Raw genomic sequence first — 22,468 nt, 5'->3', positions numbered from 1 at the left:
GTACGAAAAATAAACAACAATAAAGCTGCAAACCAAACGGAGGAACTTAAATCATGACACACAGATTAACAATAACAGAATTAACAGAGCAAAAGGAAAACACAGATAAAAACTGAGTAAAAGCAGCAATGTAAGGAAACAAAAAGCAACAGTACATAGCAATACCAATACATTTCTTCATTGGGGACACACAACGTACTAGAGACGTCATTTAACCCCAAGAAATGAAGAAGAACAATTCAAAAATCCCTTTCTATATCACAAAAAAATGTTTAAAAAATACCATATTCAAAAGGCTATTAAAGAAACACCTGAAATTAATGTACAATAGAGGATAGTTCTTCTTTCCACGCAACAAATAGCCCAAACCCATTAGCAAGCACGAGTTCACCGAGTACACAGAAAAGTTCTACCAAAGGGAATCCACTGACGAAAACGTGGGCCGTTTCACTAACGGAAAAATGTTCCCCTGTATCCGATTTCAGTCGTTCGGCATTCCTCGCCGCAAACGAGCATCGTGCATGCATGTACTCCGGAATAAAGAGGTCGTCGTAAATGTCCCGACGTTAATTTGCCAAGAGTTTTGTAGGACACGGAGGCAAGGTGAGGCGACGGAAGAGACAGCCGGAGGAGCGGCTCTCTTGTACAACCTTGTACACCAAGGTAGCGCACGTTACACCGACGATACACCTGTGTGCACAGGCTGGACAACACGTCGAACGGTTTCTCGCGCAGGTCGATGTCCTACCAAAACCACCTAATCGTGTCGCCACTCTCGACGGTCTAATACGACAAATGAACTTATCGCTTATCGACGATACCACGAGTGTTTCTTTGTTACACTGAATAATGAATTTGAATTTTAGAATAAGTTCAGCTCAGAGAGGGGAGGAAGACTTGAGTTTCGTGTAGAGATTGTGGAATGATATGGAGGGTGTGTAGAAGATTACTCAGGAGCGAGTAGAGGAAATGAGAATTATATGATCGAGAAGACTAGCATGGTATTTCTGTGAAACGGTGTTCAAGAAATGGGCAGTGAACTACTTACGAAGAATGTAATACCCTGCTTACTGCTCTTCTACGTTCTTTTAGTTCTCGCAGGTGTTAATGGTCGTGGTAATTTCAATTATCGAGTAAAGTTAACGAAGAAATGAAGAATAGAAGGAAAGAGGAAAAGAAGAGAATACCATTTCCTTACTTTGATTAAATCGATTTCGTTTCTTCATTTTAGTTTAGTTTATAGTTGAAGCAAATGTAAATTGTGAAATAACATGTGAATATGTAGTCCAATTTATCTTATGGCACCTAATTATAATTGAGTTAGATCTATAAAAGTCTATTTGTGTTCAAATTGACTGACATTTAATTTTAATGAAACATTTTTGCTTGAGGGGTTAAATTAGAAAATTTGCGTTCACATGGTCGTCAAATTTTATAACTAGAAACTGCGATGGTTGAACAGGTCAATGTCCCCAAAAATTATTGATCGTACCTCATTATAACTTCTCTTCGCATCTTCCGCGCCTAACGCATCTAACACAGCGCCAGACGTAGCAATGAATTATTAATGGCTTTTAATGAAAGACAATTATGAGGAAAAAAATCTCATTGCGAAAAAACACTAAAAGAGAAGAAACTACTCCTAAATTATAAAAAGAATCATATATTTTCTCTTTCTACAATAAATTAAACAAGCACGCCATGTTAACATTGCGATTCAGTAATTTCGTCAAGGAAAATTCATTAGTCTGTGGTCTCTCCTCTAAAATTGATTAACGTTGTTCTTTCCGCTTGGACAAATTCTAACACTTTCTAAATACATATGTCACAATTCACAAAATCTTGATGTTCACGGGTTAAGTAAGGCCTATGGAGATCAGTATCCAATTGAAATCAGCGTGTACTTAATTGGACACTCGTCCCATCCATAGCGAAACGTGCAATGATTTAGAAAGTGTAGCGAGATTCGTCTCAACTGCAAAATAGAAATCACAGAAAAAAGTAAACAGCTTTTTCTAATTATCATAAACGTGCCGTGATACAGTTAGCAAACAGTTCTTTAACGTTGAAAAAGGGAATCGTCTGTAACGTTTAAGAACCAGTTGTAATAATGGTGAATTTGCGTTTCACGAAGGTTAATGACCGCCAAAATTGGTCACCTATAACCCCGAGAAACGTTAGTCATCACTTTTAACAACCTTTCTCATTTAAGTACACTCGGCAGTAAAATTAAAGAATTATTAATTTTTGGTCAAAAATATATCGACAATTAAACTCTCGAACTAAGCTTATTTTAAAGGATAAATCTTCTATTCATATTGATAAATAATCCAATCTATTCTAAAATATCTCTCCGTCTTGTTCAACATGAATATTCCATAGTTCTTTTTCGTAAAATTATTATATTTTCTCATTTCGCTTATGTTCTAAATTGTTCTTCATAATTCCTTTAAAACGACTCGAGGAATTTTAAATAGTGTCAAAAACGTTACATAAGGTCATCAACAAATATTGCAGAAATGCAAAGCTGTTGCTCTGCAACCTTGAGGGACAGGAGCTCTAATCGCTTCCACCTTTATCCTTAATTTATTTTACGCTAACAGCAACAATAGGAGCAAATAAGTATGTACCTTGATAATTGCGCGCGCCGTTTTATCTTCTCGTTCGTTTCATACCGGATGTCCTCGTCGTCACGTCTAGACCTGAAAGAAAGGAACGCACGTGAGTCACGATGTTTTATTTAAACCTTGGCTTTAGATGACGTAAGGAACAAAAGAGCCAGGAAGATGCAAAAGAACATATTTCTGTGATTAAGATTCCCCCCGAGAAAGAAGATATTCGATGCCATCTTGAGAGCCTATGGAAGCAACGTATCTGCTCGCTTATACCACGTGAAATTATGGTATGCAAGAGGAAATGATTGAAGAGTGCTGTTTTATTCTTATATCGTTGATCGAGAATTCCAACTGTACCATCGATACGACAGAAGAAAGTCGAGAAAGCGCGTAATCGACGCACATCGAACTCCTATGGTTGTCGAACGAGAGCAACGATGCACGACGGGAGATATTTGCAACTTAGGGGACCATGCTTTACAGAAAAAGGAGAATTTATGTTTTCGATGGGTCTTTTTCTTTCCCTGGGTCAATGATACATGTAAAACGAGATTAAAGAAATGAAGGTAGTTGAAGTCAACTTGTTGGCAATTATATAGAGATATTGATAATGATAGCCTAAGTAAATGAAATAGAATGTACAAGTCAATGCAATTTATCATAAAATTGGTAGGTAAGAAGGAGTTTTTGTTCCAGCACGTGTACAAAGTGTAAAACAGAACTATTTCACTTGGAAAATAGCATTAAAAAAAAAACAGGAAGAACTATTAATATTTCAGAAAACTGTACGTAGTTTCCCTAAACATTGTTACATGCTTTATTTTAATTATTTTTTCGTAGTTCATGCACCCTTTTTCACTGACACAACCTGTATCATAGGAACATTATAATAATTCGAGTGGTCGATTACTGGTGGCGCCATTATCGATCGCGCATGCGCTCCACGTTCCATTCAAACTGAGTTCCCTTGTAAACGGAGTACATACTCTATACAAACATACATTTTAAAGCAAAATTGATTTTCCTAATACATAAATAATATTCAATTCAATATCTAACATAACATGCATTGCAACCTACTAAGATTTTTCCCTCTAAAATTTAAACAAAATGCACGATATGGTCCACCACGTAAAAAATATTCTTCTCAGAGCTTAAATATCAAGTTTTGCTTTCTATCATCGCGAATGACAGAAGTAAGTGAAGCTTCTCGATCCCACAACGATCTCATCTAGGATTACCGTGTTTGAAGACATCATTTTACATACGAAACATTAATCCACCATGACGGCGAAGAAAAGATCCACGATCGTGTTACGTCCGTCGAGCTTCAGTTAAATTCGTTTCCTATACGTTCTAATTGCGATGGACGTAACACTTTTTTCCCGGGTGCTACGGCGTTCAGTTATGCAAGAGAAGCACGCACGAGGTATCGTGCTTAACGGGCCGCGATTGAACGCGATCGTTTTTAGCTTTAATTAACGCCAAGCCACAGAACGTCAATAGTTAAAGAGGATCATAAGGAAAACTGCACGGATGACGACCTGAGCGTTTCTGTGACAGAGAATTCCACGTGAAGTGCATTTCATTATCGTCTTATCAAGTCTATTCCACTCGGAGGCACTGACTGAACTAGGTACTCGTTAAGTGCACACGATACTTTAATGGGTTTATCGCCGTAGCGGTCATCGATGACTGACACTTGGGTTTATAGTGTTTTCTTGTCCTCTTTCCTTACAACGATGAATTACGGTCGTAGAACAATTCAAATGCGAAGTAATATATTGAGAGGAAACATTGGTATATTATAGTAATTAAGAAAGAAAGCAAAAGTGTAGAATCTTTGGGAACTTAAGAGTTTGTTCATTTATCTTGTAATTATTCTCTACCTAGTTAGTTCATATGCTTTTTTATTGTTTCAATTAACTCTAATTCGTACGACCTGAGACAAATCTTAGGCGAAGAAGTACAATATTCACGTGTAGTAAACAAGCCTTAACCTTTGTTAATTTTGAAATAACGTTAAAGTTATTTCTGTTTTCTCCTTCTATGAATCTAACTAATTCATTAAGATTATAATACAATTACAATTCTGCAATCCAAATTCCTGGGTCTCCAAAATATATCGTTAATAGCTTAAAAGTAGATCACTAACTTTCTAAACCTACATTATATAGCTATGTAGACATGCAAACATGTTTCCTTTAAAAAACGAAAATATAATAGAATGAAAATCTGTAACATATAGTTGAGGTTCAATGCTTTGTACATCAATGCTTCCAGAACATGTAACTCATATTGTTCCACCTCACAACCGCATGCATACTCCACATCTATCACTGTTACAAACACCCTTCAGAAGAGCTGTCAGCCACCCGTTTATCGATTATTCACTCCTAAAAAATCCCTCGGTCCGTTATGCAATTAGTCGTGCGCGACGTATACTGCGATCTCACCATCAGTTGTTTCAAGGTATATAGGTATCCTGTTAGACCAGAAATTAATCCGGCCAGGTTAAAGTTTGCGCACGACTGCCATACTTGCCCGCGGCCATTTATGACGTCGCCTGTGAGTACGTGCAACGATGCACCCGTGATCGAGATTCTGCATCATCCCGTGGCAGCCCTGGCGAAACTTACGTCGTTCGATCATTACTTTCATTCAGGTCTGGGCAGGGGGAAAAAGAAATCCGGCGTTAATCGTACCGCGAACAGCGTGACTGGCGTCGAACTCACTGGGCGACCTTTCTTATGCGCGCGTCGATGTCTCTCGCCCGAGGACCTGCACACGCTGGTCCCTCGCGATTCCACAGTCTTTCAGTGTCTAGATAACGTGATATACTGATTGCCTGCTGGAATTTCGGTGCACGTTGAGAGTGATTATTATCTTGGGGATAATTTATATTTATTTTGTAAGTTTGGTGTTTAATATATTGTGAGTGGAGAAGTCATTTTCTCTGGATTTTCAATTGGAGTAGAGCATTAAGATTGTGCTTGACAAGAGGAACTTCCTTAGACTTTTATTTAGGTATTTTCGGGAGGCTAAAAGTATTTTTCATATTTATGATTTTTATATTATAGTAAATGAATTTTTTCAGTCACTTCCTATGTTGCATAAGTTCCTTCGCACACTAGCCTCTTGTTAAAACAAAGCTCTCTTCCTAAAAACGATTTGTTATCGTTCATTCGCCGCTCTTGTAGAATATTCAATTACCAATTACGATATTACTTCACAAGCATTTCTTATCTCCCGTCTGAAGATAGAAGTGGTAGTACCCCGCCCGAAACATTCAAAACGCGTTCCAGAATGCAACCTCGCGGGGTTCCACGCGATAAACAAACAAGGAGCCGAGGATCGTGCTCGGTTCCCTTCGTTCTGCCGGCGACTCAAGCCGAGCACGAACCTCTTCTCCTCCTTCTCTTCCAGCGCCTACGCTCGCGTCTGCTTCCTTTTCTCTTTCTCCTCTCCCGCCACTGTCGAGGAGGGCTCCTTCGCTCAGGTAACTCGCGCCGTTCACCTGGAGAGAGAGAGAACCGGGTGTTCAGTCTCGAACCGGTGGGCCGGAGGGAAGGAGCTCCGTGACCCTGAATCCATTTTCTGCCTCTGCTGCTTCCCCTTTCTTCCTCTTCGTTGCCGGATCTTGTCGCGATTTTTCGTCCAGTAATCGTGAAATTTGTGCCCACGGTTCCATCAAACCCTCCGCGGTTCCGTATTGTGCCTTATTCCGCGAGATTCATCGTCGTGAACGTTTGTGCAGTGAATTGTCGTCGACTCGCGCGAAGACCTTCAGTGGTGTTCATGTACCCGGGACAAGGATCACGCAGTAGAACGTAGGAGCAACAAACGTGAGTTAATTAATAACTTCGAAGGAAAATAACACGTCGGTCGTTCTTCCTCGGAGGATCGTTGAGACCCGAGGAAGCAACACCTGCTTCGTCCTCGCTCCAACTTCTGCCGAACACCTGAATGCTAGTTCTCCCTCCCATCCCTAATCCTTGGACAAACTTGGGTCTATTCACGAAAATATGACGCTCTTAGGTACATATTGCTTTATGGGGGCTGGTTGATTTTTCGGGAACACCTGCTCGCTATACCTTTAAATTTCCCTTGGAGACTAAACTTCTAGTCCTTTGGTGATGGATGGGACTTGGGTTCAGTTTTGGAGTACTTGGGGATGAAATTGATTGAGAAGTTACTTCTTTAATACTTGTAATTTCTACTCCAATATTTTTGAAGAGATTTTTGGTTTTCTTACGACTTGTTTAGCTGGTTTAAATTCTTGTTCTGATGAGAATGGTATTATAAGACATAAGAAGACAATATGCTTAGAATCTATGAACCTTAGAAGCTGAGAAATTATTTCCTATGAAGAGTTAACTCCAAAAGTTTCTTTAACTATTTTTAGACTATTAAATTTTGATGATGATATTAAAACCTTGGAGATTATCAAATATGTCATACAGTACTATGCTTGAAGGTTAAAATACAGGTCTGACAGAAAAATGAGTCGTTAATTTTCTTCGATTCTCGCAACAAGAATAAACCAGCATTCAACTTTACATGTCTTAATATTAAGATCTTGAAAGTCACTACTAGTAATTGAAATCGACGATGAAAAGGAGAAATGGCAACATAAAATATTTTCTTACGTTACCCTTTTGTTCTATTTCGAGCGTTGGAGCGAGCAATGCCGAACGGTACTCTGTTCCCTTCGGCTTCTTCCAGCGTAGAACTTATGCGATTTTCGTTCTGCTCAGTGAGCTGTCGCATACATTGATGCGTGCTATTTAAAACTATGGAAACGGAAGTCTCAGATTTATGGTCTCATCCTTCATCCCACCGTCACTTTTCCATGTGAATTTCCGGTGGATTTACACGAAAGACTAAATACTTTAGAAAATTCTTTAGAAAAGTGATAGTAATATTTTGGGTCCATGATACTTTCCCAAATGGATAAACTATGTTCAGATAACACAAATTTGCAAATCATTGTTACAACGAAAGTGAAACGTGAAACTAATCTTAAAGTATATAAATACTTCTCATAGGTATTCGTTCAGATCTTGGAAGTTTAAAAATAGAGAAAAGTTACCGATTTTAAAAAAATAATATCTTCTCAGAAAAAAAGATCATCAGAGTTATAATTGATTTAATGTAAATGCATCAAATCAATTTCTACACCTAATACCTTCTTTTACATCCTCTCAATTTAATTTTAATCTCTGTCCATGAGTATGTAGTATATCTCCCAAAACCTAGCATTTTTTCTCTAGAGTGATTCTGCATTTTCGTCCTCAATGAGAACCACTTATTTGGCTTACCAAATGCAGGGACCTAAGTCCATGAAATTCGCAACGCAGAACAGGCGTAAGAACGGTTAGGCTGGATTTATGGAAGAGAAAGCTCGTTCCTCGAATAACGAAACCCGAATGCCCACGGCGTTCTGCGTTCCATCGGCACGTGAACCGACAGCAGACCATGGAAATCGAGAAAATTGCGCGTAACTTCCTCGAAAAATGCCCTCTGCTATAATATTCAAACAATTTCAAACCCCTCCGAATCTATTGTTTCACTTCCTATTCATTTCCTCAATTTGTCTTTCGTTCGCGAAGCAAAGTAACAAACAAGGCATCGTTGCGAGTGTTACCAAGAGACAGACCAATAATAACAGACACGAGAAAATAGGTCTGCGAACGATGGCGGCGTATAAATTGCTATCGGAATTCCGTGGCTCGGTACACTGATGCAGTCCTGGTATCCTCGGGTCAGACGTGGGCAATAGGGTGCCATTATTGTAAAGCCAGTAACAAGAAATATAGGATTATGCAGGTTTTAGGTTAGCCTGATAGGCAGGCAGACAGGCAGGTAGAGACTGGTGTGTGGGTGAATCTGTAATGGGAGCTTGTAACGAGAAGCTTAAGGTCTTGATCCCATTTATTGCATTTTTATTCGAGTGACTGGCGTCAACTTCTTGTGTCTTTTCGAGTCTTTAGATATCCTTTTGACTTTTCTCAGAATTAACTATACACTTTGTGCAAATAAGATTGATAAAATATTACATACATTCTTTTCAAATTGTGCGTTTAATTTGAAGTGGAAACAAGTGTCAGGAGATAAAACCAAATGAAAAGTAATATCTATGTGCTAAGTGTAGTTCATTAAATCACAGATTGTCTACTTTGAAATACAATGCAATCCCTTTCTTTGCTTTAAATTGACGAATTTAGCTTTAGGTATTCGAAAGTAGTAACCTACGAATTGTGCGTTAATGTCACGTGTAGATACCAATCGCTACATGTTTCAGAAGAATGCAAACATAAAAATATGGAATCCACTAAATTCGAAATCCACAATATCAGGACTTTATTGTCCCTTTTCTTCTGAACTCCTAATGCTTCGTCATTTGAAGTACTTTGTATCAATGTCACGTGTGCCTCATCGTTTAGGAAACTGAACACACAATCAAGAGAAAAATCCTTTCATGCTGCAGCCTCGATCATGATTTTAACAACGAATTCACGCGAATCAAGGTGTAACTTGGTTAGAGTACCGTTATCTCCTGAAGAGTCCGCTCGTCCTAAGAAATTCCGATCGCGTAACAAATTTTGATGCTCGCAGTCCAATCCCAAGATACCTATCTATATTCAATTCATCGTTCAGTGAGAATTCCTTCTTGCTCCCTGCCTACGAATCGACTTCTATTAAAGGACGGATTTATTAGAGGGAAAATAGTAGAGTTATCAAAGTAAATAGAATAGAATTGGAAGTTCCGAATAAGGATCGACTTCCTCGTTGCAAGAATAATTACATTTCAGTAGTTCATTTTTTATCGCGTAAACACGACATAACTGCTTCAGAGAATCATAAAGCTATGGCCACGCCCTGCGTGCTACTGGAACGTTATTCTTGTTAAACTATCTATCAGGCCTAACTGTACCGGGTCTATCGTGAATTCACTAGTCATGTGACTCCTTCCTTAGACAAAGCTTAAGCTCGTACACCTACCAGCTAGAAGTGTGGGAGTCACAGTTTAGTAAGTGTCATCATTTCTGTTAAACCTATATTCAGGGTGTTTTTGAGGTCAGGATAAAATTGAAGAAGAAGCGGATTCCTGGTAAAAAAATAAATCGAAAATATGGAAAAAAACTTCTTCATATGAGATAGCAGTGAACTTACAATTAGTCCTACTTAGTATTATCTATTAACTACTTAATGGATCCTCGTACATATCAATGAGGGGTTCAACTCTATTTAAATTACGTTATTCATCATTTCACAGTAGAAGTGAATGAACCTGAGTGGATTCTCATGCATATATGAATTAATCTAACGTATGAGCTCTTATTTCATAGCCTTATTGCTACAGTATTCCTCCGTTATATGCTTATTACTATACGTACTACTTAAAACAATTTAGAGCAAACGAGTTTTGCTCGTTGTGTACTGTTCCTCATACCTTCTGTAAAATCACTAGGCTACCGGTACATAAGTTGACCTCAAAAACGTGTCTCTTTATTAACTCGTCAGTGAGTCATGAACCCATAACGAAAAAACATTGTACTTGTACAGCTTCCTGTACTGAACCAGTAATGCCACCATGTAAAACTTATAAATGTTTACTACTTGCTGAAATGAAATATGTATAATAACCATATACCGTCTTCCGTTACCGACTAATTAGGATTAATAGTAGGTACTAAATAAATTAGATTCATTAATAAATTGAAAAGAATACAACCTAACCCTTATCGTATCAATACGAAATTACTTTCATTAAGTTTCAAAGTTTAAATATAGAATTTGAGGAATCTCTGAGGTTGTAGAGAGAAGAAAAAAAATTTAAATGTTTGAAAATTTATAATTCAAATAAGTATGCAAATATTTGGAAATTCAAAAATTTGAAATGCCTTGTGTTGAATAGTTTTGGAGTCTCTAAGTGATCTTATCTCGGTATACTACAGAATTAAGTTCGTGCGAAGATTGTAGATAATCGATTTGCTAAAAATTCGATCGAACAAGGTTGTAGGCAGGAAACCAGTAGACCGAGTTACGAAATATCTTCGCAGGATAAAAGTGCAACGTGGTCGAACCGCATCGCGTCGCAATCCAGACACACCCTGTATAATATGCACGGTATTCGAAGCTAGGCGCTCCTTTCGCGTTTCTGCGTCTCCTTGTCCTCTGTACCTCGCGGTACACGGCTTTCTTTGCACTGTCCACGTGGCTGCCTGTACCAGTCGTCTGGCTTTATCGGTCGACGAACCGCGAGAAATGTGAAACTCGATGGTCCACGGATAGCGTCGCTATAAAAGTGCTGGACAATGTGAAGTTGTTGGTCGTACAGCGTTCTACTTGGGATACTATGCTGTAATTCTAGCTAAATTACCATTCTTCAGGATGAAAATCGTGGAATGGTACTTTAGATTGCAATAAAAGTTGTCATTTCGAAAAGTAATCTTCTAATCTTGTCAGTTCTTTCTTCAAAGTGTTCCAATCGTATTGAATCGACTGGACGCTTCTCCGTAATCGTATCAATTTTACTGAAAAGTGATTCAATCGTATTAGCTCCCTTTAGTAACGTTTTAGTTATATTCACTTCCTTCAGCGAAGCTCTAATCACATTAGTTTATCTTGGTAATGTAGTCACATCAGTTTGTTTCAGTAACTTCTCGATCGTATCAACTGACTTCAGTGGCACTTCAATTACATCCGATAGGTTCTACAAGGCTGCAACCGCATTCGTTTATCTCGATAACACTCCAATCGCATCACTTTGATTTGACAAAGCTCCCGCCATTTTGGTTCACCTTAACGATCTCCAAGTTTGATTAGTTCTCTTTAATAATGTCCCCATTACATCACTTTATTGCAATTGTCCAGTTGCATCAGTCCATCAGAAAACATTTCGAACCTCTCTCAAAGTTTAATCATCGAAGAACTTACGCTCAGCAAATATTTTTGCTCAATAGACAGCAGTTTTTCTAATCGTCCTAGGAAACTTAGGTAATCGCGGAAACAAAACGAAACAGGCCATTGCGCAAGAAACAGCGACACGCTTTTCGAGCCTCGACCCTGAATTTCCACTGGTTCTTTATCTATGACGCCTTCGATATTCACAAATAAACGGTAAATTCTACAGTCCTAACTGAAACGCAGATAACCGTCATAAAACAGTGGATCATACTTTTTTAACGACCATGGGAGTTCATCGTACCTTCTTAAAAAGGAGATCCACCGCTGGAATCCTCTTACAACAATAATCACGTTTGACTTGTTCTAATGAGTCGAATGTTAATGTCGCTGACCAATAATCGATGGTCGCGTGACCAGCAAACGCTGAGTAGACGTTCAACGAGCACGTAACGCAGTTAGACTCCAACGAATCTTGATAATTGCGGGTAGGAATTCAACAAGAATTTATCTGTCCCACTAGCGCGTAATTATCTAATTAACGAGTCTCGAACGAGCTACAATCGAGATACGCGTTCCTGAATCGAGCTAACAAGTATATTTGAACCTCCGCAGTTTAGGACGGAATCGACTGAGGCTGAGGCCTACGTTACTTTGCTATTGGTAGGCAAACTTCGAAGCGTGTGACTTCAGGAATGCGCTTGCACAATTCTTGATACGCGTTGGAAGGAACTCGAACGCTTTGCAGTCGTTCAGTGAACCCCCAGGTGGACGATCGCAATTGAACTCTGCCTCTAACCAGTTAATTCTTACGTTCAAAGTAGGGTCGCTGCGCTTTCACAGAAAATTTATTACTTTTTAGGTTGTTACTCTGTGTAAAGTATCCATGGATGATTCTGCGACTGTAAAGTGAAGCAACGTAAGCCACGTTTTGAGAAAGTTTGTGCCTATGTCTTCTTTGAAGTTTACGAAATGGTACTTTGATACTTTCCACTCAAGTGCATATTGTACATATTTATTCTATGACTGAAGCTTGCGCAAGTGTATCCTTCTCATTACTTAAAAGAACTTAACTCGTTAAAAAGGAGGACACACTGAAAAGAAATTTATAACATAGAATTGAAGTTCAAAGCTCTGGCCATCAATCTTTCGAAAATATAAAAATATGACTATTGTTTCGCCTCATTATGAGATTTCTTATACAGAATATTAAAATTCAAGTGAGTATAAATGCTGTGATCTCTTCGTGCTAAGTATAATAGTTAAATATTAAGGATAACTTGAAATATGACTTTTAAGTTTTCACAATTTAAGATAATTACAGATTTTTTTATCCTTATATTCCTTTTGACTGGATGTATGTGCTATTAAGGTTTCGTCCCCAATTTTAAGAGCAATCTTGCTTTGTTCATTTCTGGCGTCAATAAGCCGTCCCGAACAAGGAAGTTTCGTGTGGGTACGCGTTTATTCGGACTACACCCGATCCTGTGGTGAAATTAAACGCACGCGAGTTGAAAAGGCTGGCTGCATTGTCGCGTGCAAAGCGTCTACAGGGGGACAGAGCGACGGCGACGCGACGCGTCGAGTTCCCCGCATAAAGACGAGTCTTCCCACAGACAAACCTGAAACGTACACCCATTGCCAAAAGCTGCACCCCTTGATTCTTTCTCATAGGTGAGACGTGCGTTTCGAACATGCTGGTTTTTTTATTAATCATAAAAAATTAAAAAATTGTGTTTGTCAACCGAATCTCAAGTAGGATATACAGTAGAGGGTAATAGAATGATGCTAGTTCTCAAGAATACACTTTCATGAATACCTTCATATAGTAGCATAAACCTGGTGTTACACTTGGTTGTTTTCTAAAGCAAACCTATATGTGAAAAGATGCCAAGACTGTAATTTTGATTATCACAGATGGTTATTGCTTACGTGAGAGTAAAATTGGAATTACTGATATTTTTACAGTGGTACAATTTATATAACTATTGCATCATTTCAATTCTATTTAATAAACAAGGCATTCGTGTAAAACTGAATACTGTAAATGAGAAGATAGTAAAACTTTAGCTAATTAGACATTTATATCATCTGCATTCTCTTTTTCATTACTCGTTTCGATTATTCGGCGCGTTAACGATAAGAATACAGTGAGGCTGAGAGTTCAACTACAATTTAACGATGGTCGATCATAATTCGACTTAGTTTATTAAGTTCATTAATCGAGATCCTCTGCTCTTGCGCGTGTTCTGCATTCAAACTAAATAAATTACGTTTCTAAGAAGCAAGCTTTGCGCGAAGAGAACATCCATTACTTAAACATCAATAATCATTTCCGGATAAAACTCTCAAGCAATCTGATAATAAAGCGAGAAAATACGGGATCTTGAAAATAAGACTCGAACCTAACAGTAAATCGAGATAATTCGAAAGAAATCCAAGAAACCATTTTGATTACAGAAAACGAGGAGAAGAGTCTTTAACCGCGTTTTAACGTCACTTCTATGTAGACGAAGAATGGCGATATTCTAATTATAGTAATACGATTACCTCAAAGCGTATCATTAAACCAGCAGTTTTTTTCTTTTTTATTACGACCGAAGGCTGTGTTCCCCGTTAGCTGCGTGTAAAAAGAAGTCGAACATCGGGGCGATTGAGAGCGCATCGATGATAACCGGAAATTAGATCACATCCTCTGACGTAGGGGATCGCACCTTCGGCCATGAAGGTAACCGCGCATGCGCTTCTTACGTTGCTACCAGTGACGCCGCTTGGGGTAATTAGGCCAGGTCGTTCCATTCATCGAAAGAAGCGCGACTTCCCCACAATGAGGCATTCAGATGCCCGTATCTCGTGATTACGATTTACATATTATGAGGTAATATTGGGGCTAGGCGTTCCTCTGAAATGGAGCTGGGTCTCACGGTTGCACCTTAACTGTGTCTATCAAGATCGGGAAATATCCTTTGACGCTAGAATTCATATTCACAGTATAATGTAACAATCTTACTTCGCATATAAATAATTTTTTACCCGGTAAAATGTTGAGAAACGCATTACAGAAATTTACATATTTGAAATCGCTGATACATATCGTAGTCACCTGAAGATACTGTTAGATATCAGACATATTTAAAAGAAAAATTTAATCCTTGAGGAACGGAGCATTAGTACCAATAAAAGCACTATGCAAATAAAAATGGAGCTTACGTTTCTTGAGGCTATTATAATTATTCAGAATTTATTTACAAAAAGTCTCATGAAGACATCGGTAGGATAATACATGCTATATTGTACATTTAGTAATGATACATGAAAAAATAAAGGTCCTTACGATACAAAAGAGTCATCCTCAATAGATTAAATCACTTTTCTGTAATTTCTATATCTCTGACAAAGCTCTACATAAAAATTATAGATGTTAATATAGAATATAGAATTAAAATTCAAGTAAAATAGTATGTGAGTAGTACTGTCCATCTTTTGCGGTGAACTGCGATATGGATACACAGGCGGATATACACGGCGATTGGACTCGCCAATATCCGCAACGAAAGTGAATAAATGCTTTCTTTTTGTCGGTTGTTCGTTCACCCGTGAGAGAATGAAATTAAGACCCATTCGTGGTTATGTAAACGAGCCGCTGAGTACCTGCTTTCGTCTTGGACGACTGAAGGCACAAGTTCATGGTAATTAAAAGTATCGAAGGTAACCTGACGTTACAGGTAGACGAGATATTAGATTGTTCCATTAATGACGCAAAGATGTCACAAAGATGTCTTCGTGTCTCGAATCAAAGCATGGCTCGAGTACCTTATTGTATCGATTACCAATTTCGTCTAAGAGCGGAAGTCACTGTGAAAGTCCATCTAAGGCGGCGGAAACCATCGTTGAACAATACGAACCGGTACCTGGTTCCGTGATCACCGTATTTATAGAGTTCGATGACATTAAAATTTCTTGGTCTGACAATGTAGCAAGTGTGAGCGTATAAGGAGGTGTCATCCTTCTTCTTATGAAGAAGATTATTGTGAATAAAACTATCATAAAACCCTTGCTAAGCAGATGCCTAATTAGTGACCAACAGAGTGTTCAAAATCTGTGAATGATGGAATGTAACAATAAAATGTTAGCAGAAGAATAATTATCCTGAGGGACTTTTCAATTAGAATAACCATTTTCCGGAAGGACAAGATTGAAAACGATTGCAAGCACGAATGAATGAAAGAGCAGTAGTAATTCCACGGACTGAATTAGTTTTATTTGTAAATCTCATGAAAACTTCATGCACATTCCATTGAAAGAAAGTAGTGAAATGGGAAAGGTACCAATGGAGACGCCATTGATGAACAGGTGTGCTCCCAGTAGACTTTCAACTATGTTTTTTTCCTTTAAAAAGGCACTTTTCTGTGCCTTTAAATGTAACATTATCTCTCCTATTTTGAATTATTTTTTTCTATGAGATAAAGAAAGATAATGAATACTACTTAATAGATAAGGATTGGAGGAAAAGTACGCAACGAAGTGTCCTTTGTTAGTGACTGCAATTAGTTCGGCAATTTTCATATTCATCGTACTGATACCATACTTTCACAATTAAAACTACAAGAATCTGTAATGGCCCAATTAAGATTTAATGTTGAGAACTTTTTGTCAGGAGAATGTCTGCATGCCAACAAAATTTTGTTTTTCTATAGACAGAACTGATTCAACTGTCGTTATAAATAACTAGGTACGTAGGTAGAGGTAGCATTTATTTTTCGTATGATCGACAGGATCTTCGATTACCCATCAAAGTAAACGGGCAATCGATTAACTAGCCGCATTTATCTATGTCGACATAACAGCTGTTAAAATTATATCGTACGAAGATCCAGTTAGAAAGTATGTTTCCAGTATCATCGTAATTACCGTTTTACCAAGCACTTCCTGGTTACGTTGAAACCGTTATTTGGCACAGTGTCTAAAGAGATAAATTTCCCTGCAGGATGTGGATACGATACGCCACAAACATTGAATCGATAAATGTTGCAAATCACCACTACTTTTAATTTAACAAGTAATAATTATTTTCACAAAATAAATAAGTTGAGACACAAGATGTGTATGTTCTCGTGAATTAATATAGTAGTTTAAAAATGTTCAATATAGTTCATTTATATTTATAAATAATCATTTATAGTTATAAATGTTCTCTATAGTTCAAATTCTATAGGATTTTAATAATGCATATTTTTCTTGCAGAATTTTCTTTCTTCAAGACTTTAATTTTTATTATAATTCTTTTCTTATGAAAGAAGTAATTTTGTTAACTCGCGTACGTAATATAATTTTAAGTCTTTTTTGTCATACTTTCAATACCTCTAGTATTAACTTCAGCACCACTTGCATCCCCTCTAAACTCACGTTCTCCATAAATAGTTTCTGCATAAAATTCTCATTTGATTTTCTCTTGTCACAAATTTCATTCCTCGGTGGTCATTTCATGGTAAAATTCAGTTTCATTAACATAGATTTGGACGTGTTTAAAATTTTGCATGCATCGTTTCATTGTCTACCAGGAAATCCTAATACTTTCTAATCCTGACCTACAACCTGAGATCCGACAATCTTTCCTCTTCTTCCGTTTCTCTTTTTTCGCGAGTCAACGCGTCCTGGTCGTAACGAACAGCGATTATCGCGGCCCGTTAATGAACCGTGAGGCAAATTGTACGCTCGAATACCTTATCCGCGGTTTAATTAGCTTTTACTTGCCTCCTTCCTGCGCGCCGAGCAAGCCTAGTCTCGTTAGAGTCGTTCCGTGATGTTTCAAAATTTCCTCTGTTACGGAACAAAGTTCCTCCGCCTCTTTTCAGCTACGTTATACACGCGACTCTTCCGTTGCGGCGATTTCAACAGTGTTCGTCTGATTATCGAATCGGCAAGCTGACTCGTGCAAATCGAGGCCTCCTCGCTGGGGAGACCATGTTCCGTGGCAACGGCCATGAAGAAGAACACGAGTCTTAATTTGATATAGTCTAATTGTTGCGTTACATTAATGGTGATAAATTTCTCTGAGCTCTTCTCCTTTTCTAGTCCATAAATCTCCGCTTTTGGAGGTTGCACCTTGTTCTTTTGTTCGTTTTCTAATTACTCTATCACACAGGAGGAAACACGTTGGCTTTTTTAAGAGTCACGAAATAGCGCGAACACTGAAGCTGCAGATTAATTTCTCTGCGAAAAAGATAAAACGCTTCGAAGATTGTTCGATGTGGATACAATTAAGATAAGATTGCATGACACGTTAAGGTCACCGAACACGACTACAAGTACTCAATTCAGCTACCCTTCTACAAGGTGATCCATTTAATTGGAAACCCTTTAATGACTGTTGACAGCACTTACAATGCTACAGCATTTGCAATAAATGTTGTCAACACTCGAAGGGTTTAATTTAAACTGACCATCCTATACTTTGCTCTAGCCTGAAGGCTCTGTCTATAGTCGCGTATTAAGCACCAATTTTCTGCTTATAGTATTTTCAATTCTTGTTACAATTATACTTACAAAGAATTCTTGAATAACATGATTAATTAATTTTAATTCTAATCAAAACTCACGATATCAGACTTACGTATATTTCTACTGCATTTCTCTATCTGTATCTCAGATCTTGTTCAAATGATTGTGTCCCACGCATAAACAGTATCAAAGCAGAAGCTAACAATCTGTAGTTTCATGTCTACTGTCGAACTACACATTCCCATAGTAAAGACAGTATTTCTTCCCAGATAAGACATCTTCCAAGATGTATCTTGTGTGAACATAAAAATTATACTGTGAAGAATTCAATTTAAAATTAAAATAACTTTGACGAAAATATAGTTTTCGAGTTGAAATTCGTTCTATAGACATTTTTTTATTTTATTTGTTTATTTGTTCTATAAACATCATTTTCACACAATTGACATCAGCATCAGGAGAGAAATAATAACATATTCTTGCAAAATTTTAACTGAACAACAACTGGTAGTTAATTTCCCTTTGAATATTCTCTTTTAAGCCATGGGTCTACTAGAGATAATGTTATTGGAGTCCACTATCAGGCCCAGAATGAAATGTCCTTTTTTCACCTTTCTCTCCATCTTGGTTACCGTCATCATGTTGTCAGAAAATAGAAATCTCCCTTACGTTTATCTCTACAATTTTCTATTTCCAAGCTGTGGCAATTTTCTCGCAAGGGTGCACTATGTTCAAGATACACACAAATCGTCGATCGACAGAGCTTAGAAACAAGCCGTTACGCAAGCAGCGATGTCCAGAGCCAGTCTCTACGACAGTTCAACAAGAATTCTTCCCGCGAGCAAGATAGAGCGTCGATTACACGTGCGCCGCACACTGTACGCACGTCCGCGCGACGGGTTTGCGGCTAATTGCCAGGGATACACGGGTGACGCAACTTGGGATCTGACTAGCGAACTCGTGGGAAATGCATCGCACACCCACACCCGCCACCTCGCGTGGAAACACGCCACGGATCGCGAAAGTTTATTATTTCGCGGCTGAAGAGTTCATCGCCGTTATGCGGTCGCTTTTATGCAACGCTCCATTGTTCTTCTTCACGGCGGAGACACGGTTGCCCTCGATTTAAGCAACTGGAATGTATATTCGTTCGTATGCTCACTTTTCTCCTTGAAGCGTTTGGAAACTCTAATTTAAGGAAATCGGATTTTTAAAAACGATAGATGAACACACAGCCTTCTGATGTTGGGAAAAGGAGAAATGGGAAGTTGTTTATTCTTACTAGAGTGTTTGGGTCTTGAATGCTGTGGTATCTAATGGGAGTAATGTTGGTTGTTAGAGAAGTATTGTTGTTTGCAATTATCAGAGATTACGACATGATGACATATGATTTAATGATTAGTTCTTAAATATGTATCTACATATTATGTCTAGTTACGTGTCTATAATCTTATGATACCTAAAGTGACAGGTTCACAATGGTTTTTCATTGTAACAAATGGTTCATTTAAAAGGTGAAACTTTCACATGTAGCAAGATTGCAAAGGTTGCCTTTCTTCAATAAATAATTAAAGTTCCTTACATTTGTGTTAAATCTACACTGTTCCATCTGGCTTACTAAAGCCCTTCTGAAGAAACATTGTTGATTAGCATAGATTTCTTTGCATAAAAGCTTTAGTAATTAGCAATTAATATGCTAGTTATATTTACTTCCTAAATATAGCACAGGTTTATAAGGAGACAGGAAATATGTAAATACGCTTTAAATCTTGGGCTGCTGACAGTAACATCGACCTTTCGAGAGTTAAAGGCCAATCATAGCGGTACTTCTTCTATCAAGGCCCTAATATCAAAATTATCCACATTTCTTCACTTCCTGAATCATCACTTCGTTACGCCTTCTTTTTACGTGCAAAGAGATTTATAAACCCATTCGTGAGTACTTCAGCCATCGGTAAATCTATTTAATCCTTCCAAGCGGTGAATGTGAATCTACGATGCACCATTTATTAAACATATACTACAGGTCAAAAGTTTGAAATCACTTCTCAATCCTCGTTCAAATTACATTATTTACTAAAATACCTCTGACTCGAAGTTAATACTTTCAACTACTTAATGGTCATATTTAAATATCTATAATTATTTCTTGTAACTTAAGTCGGTTATTTAAGAATATATTCTTAATTGGTAATATTTTATAAACAACAACCAAGAAATTTTTCAAGAATAAACACTCTTCTCTTGTTCTCGGTTTTCATCCCACTTACAAGTACGTAGATTTCCTCCCACCTGTGACCAAACACTCAATGCAAATCTCTTAAGATGAGACAAGCTAGACCAATATCTCGATGTGAGCCTCCAGAAGGTTCAGTAATTAAATAGCAGCAGACAATACACCCGAATGCAACGACACCGATAACGGTACCCCGAAGGTGTGCCAGAGCTATCTGACCTCTGCTTCCAAACGTGCAATTAGGTCGCGCCTCTAATCACCGATTCAGTGGTCGATTCATTTCTTCTCATTGCGTGGCGCGCACGCGTTCGGTATTTCTGGGCGCGTAGTCATTCGAACGCGCGATGTTCGCTCGACGAGTGGCCGGAAGACCCGTTAGCCGCGCAATCGACAGGAAGTCTGCGCGGTCTAAACCGGGAGATTACGATTACGCTCGCGAGGAAATCTGGCCAGCCGGACTAGGTATGCGAGTTAAACGCGCCTCTACGCGCCACCTTCACCTCGTGACTCGTCGATAATCGACCGTACGGGCATAACGGTTTCCTCAGGGGGATTCAACGCTGTTCCGTGTCTCTTCTTCGTGACGTGGTCGCTGGCGCGTCCAGCTGTTGCGCCGGACCGAAACCAGGAGAACTGACACCTTTCGGTCGGGGATGATTATTTGATATGGAAGCACTTGAAGTACTGTATCAGATGGTCGAAGAAGTAACAGTTGCAGTTTCATGATGGGAAGGATTAATCATATTGAGTTTAATGGGTGTTTGAAGAAGATTAGATTTCAAGTTTATAAGAATCTAATGCTTCTAGTTTTCTAACATTTAAAAACTTCAATATTTAGGTATTCAATTATTCTAATATTCAAATTCTCAGTTTTCAAATTGCGTAAGTAGTGTTTTAATATTCAACAGTTTTAATATTTAAATATTCAAATATTTCAGTGTTTAAATATTCAAATATTGAAATTTTCCAGAATTCAAAAACTGTAATACACGTACAAATATTCAAAATCTTATATATTCTGACACTTAAATATAAAAATCTAATATATCAACTTTTTGTATTAAAAAATTTTAAGTTCTCAAACCGCAACATCTTCTATTATTGACAACATTCAAATACTCAAACAGTTAAATATTTTAATACTAAAATTAATTTCAAATGTACATGGTGTTTCATAATATGTGTGACCCACTTCAGGAATTGATTGTATGCTTAAAAATAATGAATAAAGTCATCTAATCTCATGTCCTCTCTGTCTTCGTTTCTGAATGTATAAGCACTCCAAGATTCAAAATTTTCAGCTTCTTTAATTGTTCATACCTTTTACTTCATTCATATTCGCACCAATACTTTAAATTTGAAATACTACATCCATAACTTGGACATGAAGTTATGACATACGCTACATCATCTATAATAGACTATGATGCATGAGTTTCTTTCGTTTGGAGAAACTAGCAAATGCGTATAAAGGAATTGGAAAGTTACGGTAAACGACTATCAATATAACAGATTAGAACGATCATTAATTGACAACCAGTCAATACGTTCCCCAGAAAAATCTAGGAAAGAACTTTTTACTTGACTGACAGATTGACCAGATAGAGTAGCCTCTTCTCATCGATGATGAGCGAACGTGGTGTAGCGTTATTAAATAATGACTCGACGTCTGCGGAGATTTATCACGGTTCTCGGTTACGGGGCAAGGTATGCAACCATCGTGCCACAATTCAGCCGCAGAAACCGTAAGGAATTTTATGGGAACCGGTGTGTACATCCTATACACGCAGTAGGAACAACTTTACCTTCCGCATATTTTCTAACTACTACGAAAAGCTTCGTTGAGCTCTACCTGCGTTGCGCATAGTTCACTATTTCCATTGTATTCTTAGTTTTTAGCCCTCGTTCAATCCTGCTCGTCCTCTTTTGGGAGAACTGCGCGGTAGTTGCGTCACGATCTTTCGGTGGTCGAGGAGGTTTCACTTTCTGTAATTATTCCCTTGTTCCTTGATGAGACTACAGCGATTCGTGGTGTATCTGGCTGATGACACTCCAGATATGCACTTTCAGTTTAGAATCTTACCTGAAGGTTGTCTCGATATAAGCCCACTGGAACACTCACATTTCCTTAGGGGTATTATCAGATAGGAACTTGGTAAGGTGAAAGAGTAGTTCTAAGAAAAGCTGAGTGCACCTTGGAGCTTGC

The sequence above is a fragment of the Calliopsis andreniformis genome, chromosome 3, assembly GCF_051401765.1.
Source record: "Calliopsis andreniformis isolate RMS-2024a chromosome 3, iyCalAndr_principal, whole genome shotgun sequence".
NCBI classification, from domain to species: domain Eukaryota; kingdom Metazoa; phylum Arthropoda; class Insecta; order Hymenoptera; family Andrenidae; genus Calliopsis; species Calliopsis andreniformis.
This window is presented reverse-complemented; position numbering follows the sequence as displayed.